A 27,839-nucleotide genomic window follows, 5' to 3' on the forward strand; every position below is an offset into this window, starting at 1 on the left:
TGTAATATTAAACTTTTAAACCATTTATCTGCTTACAGTACCACTCTACAGTAACAGAACCAATTAAGCGATATCCAACGCGCTATTGTAAAGTATGGTGCGACATATGATATCGTATCCAATTATGAATTGAATGCAAAATGAATTGTTTCAGTTTGGATATGATTGTTTACTTCCTTCTCTGTTTGGGTTTTATTACCTGCTGCCTTTGGGAGGGAGCTTTGGCGCCGTGGTTGTTATAGTAACCGATTCAGGTCCTAGCGTAGCATAGCCGAGTGCAGATCAGTGAGTTGATGATAGTGCGTGAGTAGGGAGAGGAGCCAAGGTGACTCACCAGTGTTGCTCTAGCAGCCCCGTATCAAGCTTCCTTCTTCCTCATCGTACTTGTTATGAGTGGCATTTATTTAAACGAGTGCATCTTCTTTCAAGTTTCTTTTCTTATTCTAATAGCTTTTACCGCATAGGAGCAAACAAAATTGTAAGTCTGCATGTTGTTCCTTTTGAAGTTTTCTTCAGCGACAAGCCACTTCTGGATATCGGAGGTTTAATAATCAGCTGTTATGCATTACTCCTTCGGGAAATAATAGGTCCGTACTCTTTAGGACTCAATCGATCTTGATAATTGCTAAAGAAACATTTCAATTAAATAAACAATCCATACAATTGGATTAAAATCTTTTCAACTTATGATAAATTTTATTTCAGAATTGACAATCCTATGTTCCTTCAGAATATTATCTTACTCAAGAACGTCTTATTATATCTGGGTTAAGTGACTGAACACTGTTATATACAAGAAGTAAGTTGATCCAGCATAGAAGCTAAGAACTTTATGTATATATTTTTGGTTATATAGGTTTAAATATTTTTTTTTTAGGACTTTGTTGGTAATAATTTTTTTTATTTGTAACTTTTCTTTCAATTTCGATTGCTTTATTTTTCACTCGGATTTATTAACATTCCTTTCATTTTTTTTCTGTTTCGGCCGGAACAGCTGATCCTCTGACAACATATAACCTTCTACAACTGCTATAATTGAACTTTGAGTGATCTTAGTCAGCTTCCTCTTTAACCAAGTGAGGGCCTATAAGATATAAGGGTCTTCAAATTAGATAATTTAATTACTGAATAACTTTGGGATTAAAAACAAAAATAAACAACTTAATAGTTAAAATCATTATTTAATTATAATATCTGAAAGGTAACAAACGTTAAAAAAAAAATAAAAGAGAAACGTCAACGATTTACAAGAGGTTAGGGGGTCCTATAACTCGTGAGGTCCTGGGACTCCATGGGGAAGATATAAATTGATCTTAGTCGTGTAAAGTGTAAGTATAAATCGAAGGCTTATTTAAACCGAAGTTTGAAGGCCATAGAAGATATCAAGTTTGTAAAAACTCGAACGTTTTTATATTTTCAAAGGTTAATGCAAAGTTATTGTTTCAGAAAATTAAGTTTAAAGGAATCATAAGTACTCATATACAATTCTGAAGTTTATTTTTTTATGGGGAAGTTTTTAATTTGTTTTGAGAAAAGAGTACATCCTTCACAGACGGGACTAATACAAGTTATACAGTAAATCTTATAATACAAGGACAATTATTATGTTTAAAGAAAAAAAAAAAACAAATTAATAGTTTTTTTTATTTATTTATTTTATACCGGATCGGCCTGGTGGGACTTACATGGTTGAAATAACCGCTATATATTATAGTTTGTTTGATCCCGTAGATCACAACAAATTATTATAAACAAGTACAATATTAAAAAACTTCCCTTGGGGGATATCACAGTACTTGACTCAAACAGGGAATGAATCCTGGCTCGTCAATAACCACAGAACGATCCCCAACACACGTGTGTTTTACTTCACATGGGGGGGGGGCGCCGAAGTCGGGGGTCAAGCGGGATCATTTACGAGATTCTGTTCTCATTTCTTGTTATCAATCAATCCTCTTTTATTCCTAAATATAGACATATACCTTTAAAATTTTTAATTATTTAATCATAAACTTCAGCCGACTCAAAATGTTTTGAAAAACACACAAAAAAATTATGATCTTATGGATTATCTATTTGTAATGGTGCGTTTGATACTTTACAGCTCATAAATTGCTACCATTTATCCCAATAACTATATATTAACATGTATTAAAAATTATTTAACCGTCATTACATGGATTTCTGGCACCAAAGAAATATCTTCTTTTTTTTTTTTAAATGTGCTAGCAATAAAAAAGAAAAAAATAACCTTATATTTCCAACATTGCTAACAAATTATCAATAGGTAATTATTTTCTGTTTCACTGTCGTCGTGAGTCAACCCTGTGGGTTATGGTATGGAGCTCTCCTAAGGTAAACTGGGTTCTATTAATTGGGGAAAAACCCTGCGGTTGACCATGATCTTGAAAAAATCACCTCCTTGTATAAATCCTTCAATATTATTCCGTTTTTTATCATCAAGAGCAATTAGGACTGACATTAATTTTTACTGAATTTAAATTCAACACTGGAATTGAACGCATTGGATCATTTGAAGGTTGAAAAAATTGTCTTCACTCTCTTCTTTTGAGTTACAAACAGAAAAGTTTGTCCATTATTTTCATCTATTCTCCTTTTCAAATTCATTTTACAATATTCTTTTTGCCAATCATAATTATTACTAGTATCATTATCAACCCGGTTTCGAACCCAGCTGAGTCGGTAATTATTTTCTGTTTCACTGTCGTCGTGAGTTAACCCTGTGGGTTATGGAGCTCTCCTAAGGTCCACATGATCTTGAAAAAGTCACCTCCTTGTATAACAGTTGTTCTAAAAAAAGTGCTTCCTTACAAAGTACATATTACCCTTCACGGTTTGTAACGGTTCACATTATCATTATCATGTGAATGCCTTATTAGGGGAAGTGAGTGCAAGAAAGGCCCATACGCTAAATCTGTAATTTGAGATACTGACACTAAAATACATTTTCCACATCAAACCAACGATTTCTTCAAAGGGTTTTTCCTTCAGAAGAATTTTTTTGTAGAAAAGTTAAGTTTTTTTTTATGTGAATAATTTATTTTTATGCCATTTTTTTAATTATAAATTTTGCGTATAGGCCTATCAACCACCTTGAATTTTTGAAAATTCTCTGTATTCATTTTTACTTCCAACATTCCATTAAATGTCACAATCTATCGCAAGACAATCAATTTGTATTTGTATTGCTATTTATATTTGTGTAAAACAATATATTTCAATATTATTCCATTTTTTTTATCATCAAGAGCAAGTAGGACATTAATTTTTATTGATCACTGGAACTGAAACATTGCATCATTTGAAGGTGGATAAATCTTCACTCTCTTCTTTTGAGTTACAAACAGAGAAGTTTGTCCATATTTTCATCTGTTCTCCTTTTCAAATTCATTTTACAATATTCTTTCTGAAATTGATTTCGAGTTGGAATTAGCTTCTAAATGGTCACCGGTTTTCAGAATGTACTCGAATACCGTTTCCTCTCCTGCAGGAAATCTCATATTTCTACTCTTACTCCCAGATTCTGTGAGTCCTTGTAATTTTCATTTCTCCTCATTTTCGGATTCTGTATTCATTTCAATTAATGAACTTCAATTCTCACGCTTATTTCGGACAAATCTTATAAGTAAGTATAACACTGGAACAATGACTGAAACTGTTCTGTCAAAAGATTTTCGACGTCATTTACTTATATTGTGTTGACCAGATTTTGTAAACAAAACATAAATTTAGTTTTTCTCTTGCCATACATCTCTAATTTAGCTCTGCGATTGCCCATTAAAAAACATTATTAAGATACTCAAAATTATTTATTGTATGAGATGGCTAAGTCGCGACGTGGATGCTAGTAAATTTATCTTCGTAAGGCTTGTTCAAAAAAGAGAATCAAAACTACCATTAAACTGGCGTTCAAAGTTTTGAATCATATTGGAACAAACAGTTTGATAAAATTTTACCTACATAATGGCATAAAACATTATAAATTAAATTTAGTTGTAGAAAAAGATAGAAAAAGTTATACTCGACAACAATACAATAGTCGATTTATTTGTTATAATAACGTCTATTGACGTAAAATTTTTATGAATAATTCTTATATTTATATATAATTTAATTTATTGTTTTAGGTTTGTTTACCAACTATAATAAAAAAAAATATCCATAAGGTCTCATCATGTTTATTGTCTTACAACTCCTACGTTTTGGCCGTTCTGTCCATTCTGAAGGATATCTATTAATTAACAATTTCAATTAGAATCTAATTATTAAAAATTATTTTTAATACATTATGAATTATAAATTATCCTACCTTATTTATTATATCACAGCTGCAACAAGTTATTCAGCTATTCTGCCTGTGTCAAAAGCTTACCTTAGTCGATTAAGCAATAAAACATAATTAAATAAGGGAAACACTGTGCGCCAATTAAATTGTTATACAATATTTCACATATTATAATCTTATTCAATTTACACTATATACCAGGTTTAACTATATATTATTATCATCTTATATACAAACAGTTTTATAACAAATTAATTGTACTTGAAATTTCTTCTATTATCAAAACATGTAGTTTTTAAAACATGGCTCATTAAAATTAAATTAAAAATTAATAAATAATATATTGAACAGATTTAAGATTTTTTAATCTCATTATTTTGTTAAAGTGTGACCATGTAATATAACATTCTATTGTCATTACTTAATAATATCTCGCAAGATGAAATGATTCTTTAATAAAATTTTATTAGATAAATAATAAAACAGAATAGGATTTTTAGAAGACAGAATATGAGGAACTTTGAGTAATATTGTATTTTTATTAGGATTCAACTGTTATAATAATTTATTTTATGACTGACTGAAACAGTGATATATATGAAAACAAAAGAAAGCAGTAACAAATAAAATTCAAGAGTTTCGGATTTAGTACTTGAAGAAAGTAATTTTCGTCAATAACGGTCATAAAAGGATTTGATTTGGCTTGGATGAAGATCAACCAGACTTCTCCTCAACTCTTTGAAGGGTCAGGATCCCACTTTTTTTGGAGATTTGGGTCAAGTCATTAACTCGGTGTCGATCGACGGCATATAGAACTAAATATAAATTTTGGTCTCAGCTGGGCGTTAGTATGTTGTCTAAATTCCTGTCACTCATAAAAGTTACGATGTATTAAACAAACGTTATCATTATAGTTAAACATAAATTCCTAAAACTTTTCGTGTTCTAACATTATAAAGTTTGAAGACTTTCAGTTGCCAACAGACTTGTTCTGAACTAAACGAGCGCGATATGTGTTGTAGGACTAAAACGAAAAAAACGTACTGTCTATGCATCTATTTTTTTTTTTGTAGTGTTTCCACTAGTTTTAGAAAAAAATATATACTATATTTAATTATATAGCTAGGTTTATATGGGTTTTCAGAATATTCTCTCGTAAAATATTAATAAATAATTCATGAAAATATTTGAAAATGGAAAATTATTATAATTGATAAAAATATTGTATTTTTCTAAACTAATAATACCCGAGGACTATTTACCAAAGCCATGCTCAGAAATTATTTTTTTAATAAGTTAATCCTAATTTAATAAAAAGTATAATGGCTATTGTTTTTCTGTAATTTACCTTACAATAACGACATAATTTCATTTAACCCTCAACAATACAGGTATAATAAAGATGTAAAAACATGGCTTATATAAAATAAGATATATACAATCATTAGGTAAGTTCAAAATAGTAAACTATTCCCTCCCTCTTTTTTTCTTTACATTAAAATTCACATTTTAGTAAAAATCAATGGATAACTAGGAGAATACACTCTATCCACCTAACAGTGGGCCAACCCCAATTTTGAAAAATTATACAACTGTTCACTTCATTGTACTATTCGTTGCTCAAATCTTATAATTGTAATTTACATGTATTTTGTAGTTCAGATTTTATTACTTATTTTTCAATTTGGTGTAAGCTGTAGTGTCTCTACAAAACCAATGTTTATAATCACGTTTTCATCTAAATTGCACTGAATTTTTATTCCGTCTTTGTTCCTGCACCTTGACAGAGCGATATACAATCGTCCATAAGTAAATATTGTTTTCTTTGATGTTACACATAAGCCGACTTATTCAAAACTCGGCCCTTGTGATTTATTTATCGTTATAGGAAATGCCCCCTCGAGTGCTGGAATACATACAAATTCACTTTTTTTTATCTCTTGATAAAATCTCACACTGCAGTATATTTTTCTGAATATTTCTCACTACAAATCTTATACCATTACACAGCCAATCAGTTGTGGATAGCTTTTTCAACAGCGTAATGATTCAAGCTACAAACACATGGTTATATATTATTATAATGGTTGGGTATGACAATGTAACATTAAAACATTCGAAAAGTGCGTTATTCATCAGTTAAACACAATTTTTTTACGACTCTTTTAATATTCCACCTTATTTGTAAAATAAAATGTTACACGGTGATCACTAAAACTTTTTTATATAATACAAAAATAGAAATAAAAATAAATAACTAATAGCAAATTGTTTATTTAGAAAATATTTCTTTGTACGAGATTTTATTAGAATATATTACTACGGTTCATTAGTTTGAAAACGCGTGTTTCATTTACGTATTTTCTAACCGGCCTGGTGAGTATTTTTACTAAAGAAGAGTTTTGCTGGAAAAAAAATTACGCCATTATATTTCTAATGGTAAATAATATTTTGTATTCGTACAAATCAGAGATGGGCACTAGTCAGTTAAAAATTAATTTGACTAAACTAAAAAAAAAAAAACCACAGACATTTTAGTAGGAATTTTCAATCATGATTAAACGGCTATTCAACGACTAAAATTTTATCCAATTAAGGAAACCAATAAAAAATTTGAAAAAAATTTTATTCATTGATTTTAAACCAAAATTTCAAATCAATTCCAATAAATTAAATAGATAAAAATTGATTTTATGAAGAAATATGAATTTATGAACATAATGTAATAAAAGCTTTGACTTTTCATTGCTATTAAATTTTGTACAAGCTTGAGTAAAATATATTAATTTCGGGTTAAATGTTGTGAAATATATTAACGTTCGGGTTAAAGAACGATTTTTCTTGTTGAAATAAATATGTATAATTAGTAACGTTAAAGTCACAGATGAATAGAAACATGAATCAACAATTTAAAATGTCTAAAATTGTATCCCATTAAATCAACGACTACAAACTCGACAAAATTTGTAGTCATTGATTTTAAACCAAAATCTCAAATTTACTCTTATAAAAGTTGATTTTATTTTTCAAAACAATGCAGTATTTTTCTCTGAACAATACTGAAGAAATTGAATTATGATTTTACTTTTGCAATAAAAGGTTTGACTTTTCATTGATATTAGTTTTGTACAAGCTTGAGTAAAATATATTAATTTCACGAAAAAGGTTGTGAAGGAAACTTTTCATGTTGAAATAAATATGTGTAATTAGTAAAAAGTCATAGAAGAACAGAAACATAAATCAACAATTCAACATGTCCCAAATTTTATCCAATTAAATAAACAACCACAAAAACTCGGCTAAATTTTTAGTCATTGATTTTAAACAAAAATTTCAAATTTAATACCAAATAAAGTGATTTTTTTAAAAGTAATGTACTATTTTTCTATGAAAAATACTGAAAAAATTTAAATTATGTTTTTTTTCATGATAAAAGATTTGACATTTTATTGCTATTAAGTTTTGTACAAGCTAGAGTAAAAAATATTAATTTCGAGATGGTTGTTGTGGAGAAACATTTTTCATGTTGAAATAAGTATGTATAATTAGTAACTTAAAAGTCATAGATGAACAGAACCAAAAATCGAGTATTCAACATTTCTAAAATGTTATCCGATTAAACAAATGACAACTAAAATTCAACTAAGTTTTTAGTCATTGATTTTTTTCAAATTTAATACCAAAAAAGTGATTTTTTTTTCTTTAAAGTAATGTCATATATTTTTATTGGTAAAATACTGAAAAAATATGTATGATTTTTCTTTCACGATGAAAGATTTGACTTTTCATTGCAATCAAGTTTCGTAAACTATATTAATTTCGGGATAAGGTTGTAAAACATGAGGAGTTGATATAGGTTACATTAATGGGGAGGACAAGGGTATAATTAGGGAGGATGGGAGGAGAGGTAGGGGACAGATAGATATCCTCATTAGCCTGAGGGGAGAGGGGATCTATGGGTCCGCCAGTCCTCCGGCAGCCGACCAGCGACATGGTCCCGACAGAGTCGGCTAGCTGCACTTGGAGGAACCTCTAGCATCGCGCACTCACTCTCTAGCCCCCGTCAGCGTTGGACAACTCCCGTGAGTACATTCTCTGCTATCCAGTGTTTGCTTTTATTCCATTAATATAATGGATGAAGTTTACTTATAGACTAGTACCACTCCTCCAGTTCAAGTATACTGAAGAACACATTAAAGTCATCAGTAATATTTACATATCTTAAAAATCATCAAGCACTGAATAATGGAGGACTTCAAGACTTGTATTCAAGTTTTATCGTTATCGTTTAAATTTAACGACTAGGTTTCGTTGGAAGCGATAGTTAATCCTGATTCAAAAAGATTTTTTTTTTAATTAAAACTAATTTTAAGGTTGCATTTAATTGAACAAAAAAAATATTCAGTAGTCACTTAAAAATTTTATATATTTCAAATCCATGCATATACAATATACGAACTCTTCATTTAAAAAAACCAATAGAATCTATAAAATTGTTTGATTGATTTAAAAGTTAATAATATCTCTCATTTTGATATTAATATATTTTATCATATTTTGACGTTTCGGAATAATCTTACCCTATCTTCAGAGTAACAAGCATTCAAAATCTCTTCATCTTCATGTTCTCACGAATTATTTTAACTCGTTAGCCAGTTTGAGTAGTTATCAATGAAAAGAAAATGAAAGGGCTTTAATACTTGACTTTATTTAAAAAGTCTTTCTTTACATTTTAAATAAATATAAAAATATTAAACTTCCTTTAAAAAAATCTAAAAAACACATAAGAGCATTCATTGTTTTTCTTTAACGGACTCATGAATATGTATATATATATGATTTTAAAAAAAAAACAATATAATCCAAATTATATGCATATTTATTTATTAAAAAATGGATATTTATTATTATTATTTATAGCTTGTATATAGATATATATGTGAATGCATTCAGGATGATTCATTTTATTTCTAATTCCTCACCATAGTTATTTTATTTATTCCATTTATTTACAATGTGTATATATTTTAATTATTACTGATTTTAGTTTATTCTTATTTTGTTTCATTTTTAGTATAATTATTTATGTACTTTTCTTTTTTCTTTAATATGTACATATGATATGAATGAATGCTTACAGCCTTGATACTCGGTAGTCCTTGAGGGTGGCATTTTGTATTATTTCAATCACAAAAAAGAATATATATTGATAGCTATTTTTAATTATTTAATTGCTTCCTGAACTTATCACATCGGATAAATAATAATTGAATTCTGAATAATGTAATTGTGACTTCTTTTTTTTACTTAAAATTTTAATGATTGATGTTACATAAAAAAAAAAAATGTATTCTATTATGAAATTATGTTGACTAGAGAACTGATTGAACAAGATAGATGAGAATGCGTTAGAGAGATTAAAATAAACACATATATAATATGTAATGGCTGGGAATTAAAATATTTTTAATAAATAAATATTATGAAGCCATAGATGTTCTTTATTAGTCTTTGATAAAAACCGCTAATGAACTTTAAATTAGTGGCTGTCAAATGAAATCTCCTGTCTCTATAATTATCATTTTTTTTCTTTCTATTAATTATTTCTATTCTATAATATCAGGTCGGCATTGTGAGCTTTGATGTTATATAGTTATTTTAACATTTTGTTAGTTTTTTTTTTAAGTTGATAATGGGGTATAGTCTCATTCAAAAGACACCCCTAACCATGTACAGTACTTTTACTTTTGAATTATAATAAATAATAAAGATAAATTATAAAGAAAAAATTAACAAATAAAAAGAATAAGAGTTACGTGACTAAAGAATAAAAGAAAAAATAACGAATAAAACAAATGATATTAACAGAATTAATAAATAAATAATTGACATACACTCAAAAAGTAATTTGAGAAAAAATAAATTAATGATAACTATAATTAGAATTGAATTATTTTTCGTTCAACAATATATTGGAAAATCTTCTAACATTCTAATATAAATTTTATGGAATCGATGCATGATGATTTCAGATTGAGAAATTTATTTAATTTCTTTTAATATGATATCTTTATAAATATATAAACCCATAAGTGTGAATTTGGATGTATGATTGTGGGTTTGCTTTGGTTTTTCCAAAACAGTTATTTCTTGCAGGCCATTTCTTTCTTCAGGTTAGTTCTTGCTATGATTTATTTTTTGTATTTTGTCTATTTATATATAGTGTTGTTAATTATTTCATATGTTGTACTTTGTACTTGTGACACAACTTAGCAAACAGTGTTTTTCGAATTTTTTGCTTAACATGTTCTAAAGTTACAGTTTAACCATAGAGAGTGGTGCTACGACATAAGTTTAGTTGTTTCATTATTTTCAAGAGATTTTTCTTTCCAATCGTTTTCTTGAATAGTGAGACATTTTTCTTTGTAACAAGTTGGAAGCAGTTTTTTTCTCCCTGAACAGTTACATATTTGGACCTGAACTTGACGATTTTTGAGTTGGAATCAACTGACATAATTTGTTTTGTTTGGCAAGTAGGTGAAGAATCTGTATTCAGATTCTTAGAAAAAAAAAAAATATGAAATTGATTTAATTTTCTACAGTGATATTTGTGTTGGCCAGCATAAAAATCAATTTATGATTAATCTATTTCAGTACGCAATATATAAATTCCATAACATCAATTCGTATAATTATAAAAGCTCATATTGAGAGAAAAAAAAATTAATGATATAAAGTCAAATTTTACTACAGCTTTATGCGGTAAAACAATTGTGAACCAAAGACTAAAAATCTTTCTTTAGCCCAAAGAAAAATGCAAGATTTTGTTTCAATAAATAACAATCATATCCCGAAATTTTATTATTTATTCTTTAATAACCTCAAAATGTTTATGCTTCTTTTGTAATTTATTTTTCTACTTTTCTTTAAACACTGTGTAATTTACAATGAAAATATAACTTGATTGATTCGAAGAAGTTTTTTCTTAAAATCTGGCACAACTTGAAAAATTAAATTAAAATTAAATCTGTACCGCTACAACCCATGAAGGGTCAGGGGATTACTTTGTAAGGGAGTACTGTTACTAGACCAACGGTTGTGCAAGGAGGTGATTTAGTAAGAATCACGCTCGACCGCCAGATTTTTACCCAATTTAGGAGGCTGGGTGGACCCCAGGAGGGCTCCAGAACCCACAAGAGTTGGCTTACGGCTACAGTGTAACAGAAAATAATTTTCTACCCAGCCGGATTCGAACTCGAATCCTTGGAGGTAGTAGTCACGGGCCTTACCCCACGGCTACACGCACTCCAACAACTTGAAAAATTGGTAAAGTATTACCACAGTACGTTTATTTAGTAAATTTAGGTCTATTAGACACAAATCTCTAATATACTAGAAGTTAAAAGACTAGAATGAAGTTTGACATTAATATTTGAAAAAATTTATATTTCGTTCTACTGTAAAAATTGAATATGTAAGATGTGCCACTATTCAAGAAATGTTTTGAGTTAACATAATTAAAATAGGAAAAAAACAAAAATTAAAATTATACAAATATGTTATAATTGTGATAAGGAATACAATAAAAGTATAGAGTATAATTATGAATGTATTGTTAGCGACATTATAAATACATGTAATATGTACTAATTAAACCGAAGTAAAACAAATTACAAATAATTAGTATTTTGTCGTATATATATTATCGTAATTGATAATTAAACTTATGAAAGGAAAAATCATATTTTTCACAAATTAAACGTTAAAGAGAAATATACTGAAGAAAATATTTACTAAATTTTATTGTATAACTAATTTAAGTCCTTATAAAAAAAAAAAAAAATAAATAAATAATTTTATAATTTATATATAGAAATGTATACTTTATTTATGCTTTCATTATGATAAAAATACATTCTATTGAAGCGTAATGCTGTTAATATTTAGATTTTATAATTTTAATTTTCTTGGTTAAGGAGACGCTGAAACTTTTTTTTTTTTATTATTAGCAATTTTCTCCGGATGGTATATATTATCAACTATTCCCAGATTACTCATTAATATCTCTCTTGGTTAAATTTGAGCATAAGAAAAAAGACACGAATAAAGAAGAGAAAATTGTGATTTTTGTAATAATAAATCAGTAGATTTAATTCTAAATTACCTGTCATTAACATGATAGATAAATAAGATGTCTCAATTAGTTATATTTTAAAGATTATAATTAATATTTTATGATTTACTTTAATTTATGTGCATAGGAAATTGGAATTAACCTTAAGAAGCACCGTGTATGAGGAAGTACAAGAAGAAAGAAGAATCTCAAATAATTTCACTATGCACTTATTGAATTATTTCTATCAAATATCCAAAGGAAATATAAATTAATCTTTAATACTTCACTTCATTTTTTGTCTATAAACATTAGATGATATAAAATATAATGAGTAGTTTGAGGAATTTCAATTTAAAAAACCAAGAGAGTCGGCCAATAGTCAAATGAAAGAAATATAAAGTCTTTGATATTATAATAATTAACTAAATGTAATAATACCTAAAAATTTTGGTTTATTTATTTATTGCTATTTAGAACTGTACATTATAATAAATTTAGTCAATTTGATCTCAGTTAAAATGGAGTGTTACAGGCGTGTAGAGAAACTACCTATTGGTAGCACTCTAATGACGTTTTACATTAGCAGGTCTCGTGGCCATTTTCTTTTCAGGCGCATCGGAGGATTGTCAGGAATGGAAGAGGAAGCAAGGCTAGAAACTAGTGGCTTTGGGTGGTTAGGGAGTTTGTAATGGCAAGAATGATATCTGGGTAGGCTAGATCGGTTACATATGGAACATTAAGGTCTTTGTGTATGGTTTTATTTGTGACAAAGAAAGGAGCATTGAGGATTTTACGAAGGATTTTGGGTTGCAATGATTGCATATGAGAGGAATTCGAAGGTTTAGTGGAGCCCCAAAGCTCAACTCCGTATGTCCAGATTGTATTACAGTCATGTAGATCAGTCTTTTGTAATGGATTGGAAGTTTAGACCGTTTGTCCAGTAAGTGCTGTAATAGACAAAATCGACGTGCAGTTTCCTGTCTTTTCAGTCTTGTGTGAGGATTCCGGGCTAGTCGTTTGTCCAGATGTAGTCCAAGGTAGCGGATCTGTTCGACATGGGTAAGATCAACATTATTAAAGGAAACTGTAGGGCAGTCGGTAGGTCTACGACGAAGGGTAAAGGTGATATGATGGGATTTGTTGGAATTTATATTAATACTCCAATTACAACACCATTATTCGAGGGCTGTGATATGAATACACAAATTTAGAGGTTTATAACAGAGGAAAAAAGATACCAATAAAATTGAATATATTACGATATTCAAGAAATGTCTTGAAGAGCCTAAAAGCCTTAAATCGGTCCAATGGATGTTTATTAAAAAATATTCAGGATTGAAACATTTATATTTTTAAATTAACTTCCCAAGCAATTGATTGGGAATATTTTATCGTATTTAACTGATAATGAATTTATAGTCAATATAACATCAAAAATTAATTTATCAATATATTAAATTAATTTTCATAGTAGTAATCAATAAACTGTCATATCTAGATTCATTATTCTTCTAAGGTACTTTTGATTTAAGTCGTAAGGTGAGGCCATTTTTATGGTAATTTTTTTAATTACTGTTTTCACTAAAATTTCTATAGTGATATTTTATAGCGGTTTCTTTATCTATTAAAATCCTATCATAATAATGCAGATGAAAAAAATTAGGGACCATGAATGGAATATTTATGAAATATAGAAGTGCAGTAACAAAATACAACAAATTTCAACGGTGAGATTTTATTGAGTACGAGCATTATTACTATAATAATTAATAAACAACTTTATAATGTTGTCTAGATTATTCGATTAAATTAGCTGCATTTATTTTTTGGTTTAGTTGATTTTACAAATATTTTCTTTTATTTCAAATTTATTATTTTCAATATAGTTTTGGATTTTTTTTTAACTTGAGCATGCAATAAAAGTCTCTATTAATTTAACTTAAATAAGGTAGATTTTGATGCTAAACAATAAAAAATCTCTGTGCCTTGTATAGAGCAAGCTACAGAGTTATAAAAGATGAAATAATCCTTAGCAATGAAACATTTAAAAAAAGATCATTGCTCAAACATATACATTCAAACTAGATTCAGCTATTCCCCTATTGATGAGTGTTTTTAAAATAAAACTTTATCTAGTTTTGTTTTTTAGTAAAATTTTATGCGTTCCAAAAAATCGATCATTTGTGTCGCCAAATCCAAGTTTTACATTTTATATAGTTCTTTTTTGAATTATTTCCATATTATTTATTTCTTCCTCTCCTTTTACCTTGTTCTTCTCTGAGATGATTAGACCAGGGTCCTTAAAATAATATCTACTACACTAATGTTCTTAGATTTTCTCTATCTATGACTATATCAGGAAGTTTTCATGGTAAAATTGTTTTCGATATGATTGTTTTTGGTCAAAAAGAACCCATAAGTAGGTCTACATGTTATTATCCAGACATTGTTTTGTATATAGAAATTTTTTCGGGGTCAGTTATACTAATATTAAAATAATATTGGTTTTACAAAAACCTTTGTTTTTCTCATTTTTAATGAAGGGAAGTGTATTCAAGGCATCAATTAAATTGAAAAATTCTTTTTTTTTTTTTTTTTTCCGTAACCCCGAAAAGCGATCATACTGTGAATGTTAAAAAAAAAATGCTTGTTTTTCAGTCTGTTTGGATGAAGGGAAAGTTTTTAAATGAGAATAAATACCTTCCAACAAATAAACGTTGATCCTATTTCTTAATTTTTTCATATCACTCTCTTTTTTTTTTCCATATGTGGTATTTCGGCGTCATAATTGGATTCCATTTCGCACTCATAATGACATATCCCATTCCCTGCGGTATTCACTTCGCCCGCTGGTTTCATAGCCCAAGATTGCGTTTCCAAACAGTTCCTCAGCAATAGATTCGAGAATAGTCCATTTCCTCAAAATAGGAGGTAATTTCCGCCGAAAGCAGAGTAATTTCCCCGTCTGTATTGTACTGCGTGAAGTGAAATGTCCAGATATTTTCTGTGGTCTCTTTACTACAGATAGTTCCTTTATACACATATGATTCATACTTTCAATCAAACTCACAATGTGTGGAGATTTCATCTTAGGTCTAAGATTGTGATATTCATATAGAATTCCACAAAAGAGGTTTAGGGTTTCATGGAAAATAAAAAGCAAAAATGTTTGAAGTTCCTTTTTGTGACTATTTCTACGGGAATTCGAACTTAAATAAAAATATTTAATTAAAACACAAATATCCTTATCTTTCAACTAAAATATTTATCCTACTTATTTCCTTATCAAGTAGACTCCTAATATATTCATATTATTTATTTACAATATACTCAATACATAACACAATATTTCTACTAACATATCATACAATTGATTTGTTCAAGTTAGTAAAATTTGTTCTTCCTATCGCAAACTAAAGTGCCAAAGTAAATTAGCTTTAAAACAAATATATATTAATTAATATCACATAGTTTCTTTTAATAATTTTCTAAAAATAGTTTTAGAGTGCTACCAGTTGGTAGTTTTTCTAAATGCCTGCAATACTCCATTTTGATCTAACATCAAATTTACTTAATGTCTTTTTATGTAATTACAGTTATAAATTGCAATAAATAAATACAAAAAATAGTTATCCAATTGCAATATTTATATTATTAATCAATATTAAATATTTAACCATTTTCTTAAATAAGCAGTACTCACTGTTACACTATTCTCATAAAACCTACCTTCACCAGTTTAGGAGTCTGTTGTAGTCAAGAGCCGGGAAGAAAAAAGGCAGTTATCTCACGGCAATTTTTGATTACTTTAATGAAAACTAGGCATAATTACTAGTCAAAATAGATGAGTCTGCCAAGTATAGGTAGGGGGAATAAAAAATGTCTGCTGTTTCAAAACCTTGAAAAAACTCTAATTATTCATTCGGAGCTCTATATCTTAAAAACTACCAACAACACTAGAAACTCTTAGATAACATTATTTAAAGAAGAGTAAATTTGCTGAAATATTACCCCTAATAGAGATATTTACGTCCAATAGTTCTCGAGATATAGCTTTTTAAAAAGAAAAAATTCTTAAAAATGTAATACAGAACGTACTGAAATTCACTGGTTAGTTAATTTATTTTGAGAATTCTATATCTCAGGAACTATGTGACGTAGAGATGTCTATTAGCACTCAAATTAAAGCTAGTTTAATGGACTATAAAGTTTATTACCTTTACCTTCGTAAGAATAGTAGTTTTCATGATATTTGCTGAAATAAATTGGTTTATAGTTGTTCGGACAATAAGTTTGATTTATGAAAAACTTCATTTCAGAAACCATTGGACGTACAGATGTCTGCCAGCGCTCAAATTAAAGCTAGTTAAATTTACTACAAAATAGTTAATTATGTTAATCTACATAACGTAAATAACTCTATTAGGGCTCATATTTTAGCAAATTTACTTTTCTTTAAATGACGTTCTCTTAGGTTTTCTTGTGTTGTTCCTACTTTTAAGATATTGAGCTCCAAATGAAAAATTAGTTTTTTTTATCGCTTTGAAACAGCCGCCATTTTTTATTCCCTCTACCTATACTTGTTAGACTCATAAATTTTGACTATTAATTATACATAGTTTTCATTAAAGTAATAAAAAATTGGGGTGAAATAACTGCCTTTTTTCTCCTCTTGGGGTCTTGTACTAATATGAGATCCTCTCACTTATTCCTCGGTCGTCCGCGTGGTCGTTTCCTTCAGTATTTGCCTTCCAAATACTTTTTGGGAGTCTATTGATCAGCATTCTTTGACGCCAACTCTTTTTCGTTCCCTGTTTCTTCTCTAATTCTTATTCTTTCTCATTCGTTCGAATCTAGTTTTACCGAGACGTAATTTTGAAAAATTCATTTCTATGGCTCGTATATGGCTTTCGAATTTTTTGATACTAGGCCAACTTTCTGTTGCATAAGTCAACGTATGTATTCTTGTTTATCTACTATCATCTTAGTTTTCAACTCCACCTCCCTTTTGCTGGTTACTATGTTAAGGAGTTGGTGGTACAATTTTTTTAATTTCCCTTTGCGCTGGTTAATCTTGGAATACAACTTCCCATCATTAGTAAAAATTGTTTGTTCCCTTGGATAATTGTATTCTCACCACGTTTTAGTTGTTCATAGCCTCTGTTGGGTCAAGAGACTTTCTAAATTTACTTCCACTTTTTTTTTTTTGGTAAGTTCCATTATTACTCTGAACCATGTTGTGTAGATAACTATGGTTTTGTTGTATACGATTGTTATGAACGACGCTCTTTTTTTTTTTTTTTGTTCTTTCAAAATGATTATGAAAATGTAGATTATATCTGAAACATCAGGGTACAATCCCTTACCGAGATTTGTCTGTTGCGGGCCCAACCAATATGGTGGAGCTACTAGAATTAAGTGCTACCATCTTAATTCCTTTCTTTTGTGTCTGGCCGAAGTATTGTCATTTGATTGCTTGCTTTACTAAAGAAGTTGAGAAAGAAAGAAAAACCTAGTCTACTCAATTGAATATATGCAGGACCAAAACTGATGATAGTTAAAATCAACCTAAACATCGTTGAAGAGGGAAACATATTCTTAAAATAGAAGAACTTCGAGAAAATTAAGTGTGTAAAATTGTGGAAGTATACAAGAAGCATTTAAAATTTAATTCGAAATACCAATGTCAAGAATAATTTAAAAGAAATTAAAATGGATTTAACATACCATGAAAAAAGTAAATGCTGAAATTTAAGTATGATATGATAAGTTAGTCGGGAAGACTAGTTAACAATTATTTTAATTCAACAATTATTGTTAATATAAAACAATAATTATTCCGTAATAAAAGTGGAAATTTCGGACACTAAATTACCCTCAATATAAAGATACTCAGTCAATCATAAATCATGATGATAATTTAAATTGGTATATATCAGAAATATTTCATATTCTTATTATATTTTAGAATATATATTTTCATGTTCTTATTATCATTAGAAATATATCAAAACATTGAGTATGAAATATAAGAAATATTTCCAATTCAAAATTAATTAATATAATTAAATTATTAATTTATTCATTTACCCTCAAGTACTTACGGGTAATTAAAATGCTTTCATAATTAAATTTAATTATGAAATATTCCCATATCAAATTCTTACGTAATGTTTTAAATATAACAATTAGTTAAATAAAAAAAAAAAAAGAAGCTTTTTCATCATTTGAAAATATATTTCATCACATACTTTTTAATCTTGTCTCGAAATTCATTAATTATTTCTTATATTGATTATTTAAGCACAATAAATAATAATAATAATTATAATAAATTATAAAATCCACATTTTGAAACGATATGATTTGTTTTCGTTCTATAATGGAAATATTCGGTGTTCTGGCCACTGTACACAACTTTCACAGTTTGAGCTGTAATTAATCACAGCTCGTTTCAAAATAAATGTTTTTGTATTACTTACTAAAAAGGTATTTCTACGTACTAATTTTCCAAAAGAGTCTTCTAGTTGAAAGATTGTAAATCCCAATTTTAACAAAAATAATTATATTTCTTGTTCCAAAATATTAATATTTTTCCTTTGCAAAAGGATGACAGAAATATAAAAATATAACTGTTAACTAAAATAATCTTTGTTCAATGCTGAATTAATTTTTAATCAATATTTAAAATGCTAAGAATGATTTTATGGACTCAAAGTCTCAAATATAGGTTAAGTGGAATTAAAAAAGTAATTAATTACTTTAATGAAAACTATGTATAATTACTAGTCAAAACTGATGAGTCTGCCAAGTAGAGGTAGGGGGGATAAAAAATGGAACACACTATTTAAAGAAGAGTAAATTTGCTGAAATATAAACCCTTATAGAGCTATTTACGTCCAATAGTTCTCGAGATATAGCCGTTTAAAAATCAACATTTCATAAAAATTTACAAATTAAGTAAGAGCCCAAGAGGAGAAAAAAGTCAGTTATTTTACCCCAATTTTTGATTACTTAATTGAAAACTATAATTACTAGTCAAAATTGATGAGTATGCCCAGTACAGGTAGGGGGAATAAAAACTGGCAGCTGTTTCAAAACGTTAAAAATAGTTAGTTTTTTATTCGTAGCTCTACATATTTACAACTACCAACAACAATAAAAAATCTGAGAGAGCATCATTTCAAGTAGAGTAAATTTGCTAAAATGTAAGCCCTAATAGAGCTTTTTACGTTCAATAGTTCTCGAGATATAGCTTTTTGAAAAAGCAAAAACGTTAAAAATTACAACTGCTGAAATATCAGTAGTTAGTTAATTTATTTTATGAAATTTATATCTCAGGAACTATGTGACGTACAGATGTCTATTAGCAATCGAATTAAAGCTAGTTTAATGTACTATAAAGTAGTTTATGACCTTTACCTTCGTAGTATTAGTAGTTTTCATGATATTAACTAAAATAAATTGATCTATAGGTGTTTGGACGATAGGTTTGATTTATAAAGAACTTTATTTCAGAAAGCATTAGACATAGAGATGTCTGTCTGCACTCAAATTAAAGCTAGTTACATTTACTATAAAATAGTTAATAATGTTTATCTTTGTAGGAGTAGTAGTTTTTATGATAATTCACAGAATAAACTCACAAAATGTTAATTTCTAGTTGTTCTTATAAAATATTGGATTTTGAAAAAAACGTATCTCTAGACCCACAAGACGCACATATGTCTGCCAACACTCAAAAAAAAGAAAATTTAACTAACTATAAAGTAGGTTATTACATCTTCGTAGGGGTAGTCATTTTTATGGTATTCACATATGAAAATAAATTTGGCAAATGAAAATTTGTCCGAACAACTATAAATCAATTTATTTTAGCAAATGTCATAAACTACTATAGTAAAGGGTGTTTTTTTAAGCCCGATAGAACTTGAAATTGTAAAAAATAACACAAAAAATTAAATTGTAATCAAAATTTTTTTTTTATTCGAAAGATCAATAATTTCGGGCATATGGGCACCGCGGCTGTTCTTGACGAAGCGCATTCTGGACGTCCAATTTTGGGCCACTTTTTCGAGCACTGCTGGCCGTATGTCACGAATAACACGAACAATGCTGGCCTCCAAGGCGTCAATTGTTGCTGGTTTATCAGCATAAACCAGTGACTTCACGTAGCCCCACAGGAAATAATCGAGAGGTGTCAAATCGCACGACCTTGGAGGCCAATTGACAGGTCCATTTCTCGAAATCGACTTATCGCCAAATTTTGATTTCAGTAAGTCGATGGTTGCGTTCGCCGTATGACACGTAGCGCCATCCTGTTGAAACCACATCTCCTCCGGATCAATGTCATCCATATTTTCAAACAAAAAATCATTGATCATGGTGCGGTAACGATCTCCATTGACCGTAACGCGAGCTCCGGCCTCACTTTTGAAGAAATAAGGTCCGATGATGCCACCAGCGTGAAAACCGCACCAAACGGTGCATTTTTCTGGATGTAATGGAGTCTGTAGGGTCTCTTGTGGATTGGTCTCACTCCATATGCGGCAATTTTGCTTATTAACAAACCCGTTAAGCCAAAAATGCGCCTCATCGCTGAACACAATTTTGCGATAAAACAACGGGTCAGTTGCCAATTTACTTTCAAAGTAAATTTGGATAATTTCGTAGCGTTGTTCAAGCGTGAGTCTATTCATGATGATTTGTCAGAGTATACTGAAACAAATAAAAAAAAAATTTTGATTACAATTTAATTTTTTGTGTTACTTTTTACAATTTAAAGTTCTATCTAGCTTAAAAAAACACCCTTTACATTAAACTAGCTTTTCATTCGTGTGGTAATATACATCAGTACGTCACATAGCTACTGAGATATAGATTTCTCAAAAAAAATTAACTAACTACTGATATTTCAGTACGTTCCATACAACATTTTTATGAAATGTTGCTTTTTAAAAAGCTATATCTCCAGAACTATTGAACTTAAATAGCTCTATTAGGGCTTACATTTTAGAAAATTTACTCTATTTTAAATGATGCTCCCTTAGATTTTCTATTGTTGTTAGTATATGTAAAGATATAGAGCTACGAATAAAAAAATAATTATTTTTAACGTTTTGAAACAGCTGCCATTTTTTATTCCCCCTACCCTATACTGGGCAGACTCATCAATTTTGACTAGTAATTATACTTAGTTTTCAATTAATTAATCAAAAGTTGGGGTGAAATAACTGACTTTTTTCACCGGCTCTTGTACTATCAGCATAAATCTTGTTAAACATAAAAACTGGGTATACGTGGAAAAACTCGTGTAACAACAGATTTATTTACTTAATTACATTCCTTCTATCTTCTTCAAAATCCTATGTAAAATATTATTTTTTCCAAAATATTTGGATTTCCAACGGTATATTATAGGTCTATATTACTGCTCTTATTTCCGGAAATTTGTTATCAACTCGGAAAAAATATTTTTCTTCTTACCTCCTTAAGTTAATTGTAAAATACTTTCATGGTTTATATTTATTCGTTTTTCACTACAAATAAAAATGTGAAATCGTTAATTATATCAAATAAACAACTGAAAAGGTAATTTAAAGGAAGGATTTTTTTAAAATTGTCATTTAAGCCCTTTCAGAATATTTAAATGAGGATAAAACCTAGCTGATCTTAAAGACTATTTAATTTTAAATTTCCATGGCAAGTGTAATCAAAATCGCTACAGCCATCGATAAAATAAAACAAAAACCAATTTTATAAAGTGGAATTTCTGGTCGGTCAATTTTATCGAAAACGTAGTCGTCATATTCCAGGAATATATCCACATTAATATGTAATTTCAGTCAAAAAATAAACAATTTTAACATGGAAAATTATATTTTCCTTTACTCCTTAACTTTTCCTGGTGTTAAAGCCCAAAAGTTTAGTTTATTTTTTTAAATTTAACTCAATTTACTTTCCGAGTTTTTGAATTTTACGCCAAGCATCGCCGACATTGTTTCCATTAAGTTGCGTTTAGAGCTAGCTGGTTTTTTGAACTCTCCCTCACCGACGCGCCGGCAGTCGCTTATTCACTGAGGCTTCGCCGCCGTCGATCAGCCAAGTTGTGTTTGAAGCTGGCTGGTTCTTTTTGGACTCTTTCTCACCAACTCTCCACTATAGAGTCAACCTGCGTTTTGGAGCTCCGTTTTTCTAACGACCCTAGTACATCACCAGCTCATCGAAAGAGGTCATCTCGGAGGAGATGTATTATACTTAGAGGTATAGTCGATATGCGCATATTTTCGAATTAAACCAGGTTACCTTAATGCCTTTACGTTATGATTTTGCCTTGATTTTTTTTTTCTTTAACTCCATTTTAGATAAGAAGTGTTACTTTTTATGTCTATTATTACTGCTCTTAAGTGAGACAGAATGTAACATTTCCTGCTATTAAAAAAAATCAATTCTTTCCCCCCCCCCCCCGATATATCAGTTATGTTTTACCTATTTATTTTTGTGTTCATATATCTGTAATAGATGCGAAACACAGCATGAGGATTCTTCCTCTACTGTCTAAGTGGGGAGCTGTATACTATCAATTGCTTTGCTGGAAAGCAGTTTCTTACTGTGCTAGATTTAAATTTTATGGATGTTTCGGAAAGTTAACAAAAAATTTCACCAAAAAAAAAAAATACCTCATGTTACGTGAATCATAGAACAAAGGCTTAGGAGAGATTCAGTTAAAGCCCAAAATATCCGAAACCAGGAGAAGGCGCTGAGTGACTACAGTATCCGCAGTACACATCTGACTTTCAGTTTTAAGCCTTAACAAAAACCATCAATATAATTTTAAATACCCCTAATCATATTGAATAAATAATATAATAACCTCAAGACCAAAATTCTCTTGTTATAAAATATAAAAAATGTTTGATAAAACCTCATTGAAAATCAATATGTAGGTTATTAAAAAAAATTGAACTCTTATGTTTAGTTGTTCTTCATCTATTCTTATTGGTTCCAAGGAAGGAAATCCTACACTTTATAGAAAGATTTCTTAAAAACTTGTAAGTACTTTACAAGAAATTTATTTATTCCATTAATCCCACATGCTAGTCTCATTACTTAGGAATTCTCTCCACAATTATTCTTGCTATCCTCAAAGATTTCACTCAACTGGGAAAGCTAAGGAATTCGATCAGAAAGATTTGATAAATTAATATAAATTTAAAAAAATAATTTTCACTTTAATCATAAGTTAGCAAATGGAAATAGCAAAGTTAGCTAGTTGCTGTGGTGCTTTCCACAAAAAATTGCCTGTTATTTTTTTTAGAAATTATGGCTACCTCACTACCTATTTTTTAATATAAAATATTGGTATTTAGTGGGGGTCGGTGAAGTCCGGCAAGTGGGCCTAATGGTCCTTTTTGGTAACCCATGGCAGCTACCTGAGTTGCCGCCGCGAACTAATCAAGGTGGGAGTGTCAAGATTCATTTAAAAAAAATATTAACTGCCCCAGGTGGGAATCAAACCCACAACATTCCTAACCGTGCGCTCTGGGACCTACGCCCCAACTAGTCCTGCTGTCGGGTCCCTTAATATAAAATAAGTTATATAAAAATAAGATATCCGTTTATTAAAATATTTAAAGTGATAATATATAATATTCTTGGTAAAACGAGATAGTTTAAGTTAAAAAGAAAAACCTCATTGTTTTGTAAATATACTTTTATTGAATCTATTTATTATTTTTTAACAGTTTTCTTTATAGTCGTTTTAATAATACGATATTAACACCTTGCAGCTCAATTCTTTTTGCTAAGAAAACCCGGCATCTTTCTTTTTTTCTTACAATGGTTCAAATAAAATTTATTTGTTCACAAAAATAAAATTAGAAATGGTTTGAGGTAAATTTTATGGTTACTTTACATAATTTTTGACCATGCTCTCAGCATAACAAAAATATTAAAAAAACTGATTTTTCTCTTGATAATTCTAATAAACGCTATTTTTTTTTTCCAAATATGAGATAATGATTAGTTTCTTTATGGACAATTTTAACAAAGTTTACCATACATAAATAATTTTTATTAATAATGCTGGATAAATACATTATGAAAAAAGAAAATCTGTACGACTGCAAACAATGAAGAGTAGATTGTACGTTCTTTCTCTTGAACAACAGCTGAACAAGGAGGTGAATTTTCCATTCTCGCGCTCAACTGCCAAATTTTTCCCCAATAAGGGTACCCACTTTTTGGAGTCTAGGTGGACCCCAGGGGGCTCCCGAACCCATGAGGTTGACTCACGGCTACAATTATTATTATTATTGGCGCGACAGACCGTGAAGTGCAAGGCCTCACGCGATGTGGAAATACATCGTGCATTTCATGACGTGGTTTTCATAGGGTGGGTTCGTCACTCCCACACCTATTTTTGTGAGTGCCACCTATTGGCTAACAAGCCTCACAAATGCCCGGGGGGAGGGGAAGGCTGTGAGTGAGTATTGTATAATTATATGCTTGCAAAAATCCCGGATAGGGCTGGGGAAGGGAACTCGGAACCTTTGAATTGGCAGACAGGCGCGTTACCACGCTGTTACCGGCACAATAACAGAATAAACAATTAAATCTGCTACAGCTAGATTCGAATCTGGGTACTTGAAGTTAGTTTCACAGCTATGATTTGGCCCCCGGTGATTTTAAGGATTTTCTAAAGCTGAATTGGTTGAAAAAATAAATATAAAACAGTCATATATGTTAATCGATACAATTATAGTTGCATTAACTTAAACATTTAGATGTAGTTGTTGAAAAATAAAATAAAATGTTGGTGGTTCGCTCACAGGCTATATGAAAATTAGGCTACGTTCTATCTCTGGATGCTGTGAGGCGGCCAGTGAAAAGCTTTTCATATTCTCTGTTGGTATTGAAACTGACCCCTGACCATGGGGCGTGACTTTTTATTTAAAGTCCATATGGTCTTCTCTATTGCTAAATATTGTTTGGTACTAATACATAAAACTCCATGTATTTATAGTTGATATATAGTGCATTCCTTATAATTTAGAAGAATAACTTATTTAGATAATATAAGAGTAACTTATAATAAATTATTTAGAATACCCATACACAAGGTGTGATATAAGCATACGCCCATAATCTTCATTTGGAACATGTTTTGAAGCAGTTTAGTTTCATGTTCAGAAATTACATTTGTGAATAGACGAAAAAAATGGCTTTTTGTTTGATAAAAAGTTCTTAATTATCCAAAATAGGTTCTGACTTTGAAGGCACGAATTTATTATGTACTTTTATGGCGATATTACTATCGGGTGGGCTAAAAAAGAAAGAGAGATAGCTAAATCTGTTTTGTATTTTAACCAGATCAAGATAAAAAAAAACAGAAGTTATTTCATCCAAATTTTTGACAAGTTTTATGATAACTAGATTCATTTAAGAGTCAAAATTGATGATTCTGCCAACAATGATAAAATGAAAACATGAATGATAGTTGTTTCAGAAATCATAAAAAATTCATTTTTAAATTCTTTCAAGTATAGAAAAAAAATTCATGTTATTTTCTGAAAGAAAAAGTTAGTTTTTACCTGAACTATACAAGAGATATAGTAAATGTCATTAAAATGTAAAAATTGAAGTATTTAAGGTACCTAAAATAGTCGCTCATTTTTCATTGGAGCACTTATCGTTAAAATTACCTACAGAAATTCAAAAATTCATAGCTTATTATTGAAATTAGAGTAAATATACAAAATAACAAATTTAAAAATATATAAAATAGAGCTCTTTGCGATCAATAGTTCTCCAGATGAAGTTTTTAATAAAGCAATATTTTTTCCTCCTATTATTGGTGAATGTCATGGAAACTAGCTTTAATTACCTCTAATAGATATATAGTTTTCCATAAACCAAAGTAAAAAATTTCTTTATAGTCTTGTGGGTTGTTTTAAAAATATAGAGTCTGGAATGAAAAATTAATTTTTGTGACGTTTTGAAACAGCCGCCATTTTTTATTCCTCATAACTATGGTTGGCAGTTATCAATTATGACCAGCAACTATATATAGTTTTCATTGAGGTAATAAAAAATTGGGGTTTAGTATCTGCGTTTTTTTAATATTTATCTTTTTCATCTTCTTTTAGATAGAACATAATGAATGACGTTTGATGGAATTTACATTTTTTATTATAAATTCGTTTGGGCTCGATTTCCGAGTCCACTACAATCCATACGACAAGGAAAGTTCTGCTATTAAAGTTGCACTAATTAAATGTAACTATAAAAAAATATAAGAAAGATTTATTATTTTTTCACAATAGTTATTTCATCATTGAAAACAATTTATTATTTAATTTAATTTATTATTAAAGTCAATAAACCGTTATGAGAGTCTTGGGATTGACCGACAGGAGTGGAACTTCTAGAAATGAAATAATGCATTAAAACTATAATAATAACGATATTTATTTTACAAAAATACAATAACATTTTTATTTATTTTATTTTTTAATTAATTATAGTCATTATATAATTTTTCATTTAATTATACTATCCATTCATGAATCATAATTGACATTGTCCTCGCCTTAAAATATGATCGACATATTGTAAATAGTTGATTGAATATTGCGTCTTTTAAATATTGCGTCTATTGTTGTACCACATCTTAAAGTATTTTCTTAATAGTGAGTTTTCTGTGGGTATTTATGGCACAGTGTCATATAATAAAACATTTTTCAATAAATTGTTCATATTACACAAATAGAATTTTTAAAAATTCATTTATAAACATCTAATTTATCAAATCTGCGCAAACAACCAATTCAATTTTTCAGCTTAGTATATTAATATAGATTGAACCTCAAATTTTAATTATCCTCTTAATTTCACTCATATTCTGAGTTAGGCTAAAAAAGTCCTATAATTCCAAGCGATTTGGCAATTTTTTGCTACTTAATGATCATATTATTTCATGGTAAATACATTAAATTTTTTTTATTTAAATACATTCAATTCTATTTATTTCTATTTTATAATTATTTTATTTGTTTAAGGACTTGACTTCTTGTAAAAATAATTCAAAATATGTCTTCATTTGAGTCGTTTCTCGCACTTAATAATAAAGTAAATAAATAATATTTTAAAAAAATAATTACTCTTATTGTAATAAATATAGTCTGTCTGATATTAGATACATAATTTCACTTCATTTATGAATTAATTATTTATATATGATAATGATAAAAAAACAATGAGAGTAACCATTCAATTGGTAAGGGATGATATCATTTCGGGAATAGAGTAAATTTTGGCTACAGATAATAAAAATAAATATATATGATTCTCTCTCTTGATACTGTTAATATTGAGAATATTCTCTACACTAACATAAACAGGAGGTGAATCGGATAT

At 29.1% G+C, this 27,839-nt stretch overlaps 1 protein-coding gene across 2 annotated transcripts in view; it reads left to right on the plus strand.

Annotated features, from left to right (window-relative positions):
- Positions 1–306: 306 nt before the first annotated feature.
- Positions 307–27,839, plus strand: part of Gat (GABA transporter) — a 78,564-nt gene continuing 51,031 nt past the window's right edge. The window contains exons 1-2 of one of the 2 annotated variants that reach the window (XM_014421712.2): positions 307–587; positions 706–799. The gene's annotated coding sequence lies outside the window, so the exon portion shown is untranslated. Of the gene's footprint in view, positions 588–705; positions 800–8,253; positions 8,389–27,839 lie in introns of those variants that run through there. The other variant, XM_014421711.2, reaches the window with a different exon arrangement.

Source organism: Halyomorpha halys, unplaced genomic scaffold (assembly GCF_000696795.3).
Source record: "Halyomorpha halys isolate HHAL.00 unplaced genomic scaffold, Hhal_1.1 Scaffold337.1, whole genome shotgun sequence".
Classification (NCBI taxonomy): Eukaryota; Metazoa; Arthropoda; class Insecta; order Hemiptera; family Pentatomidae; genus Halyomorpha; species Halyomorpha halys.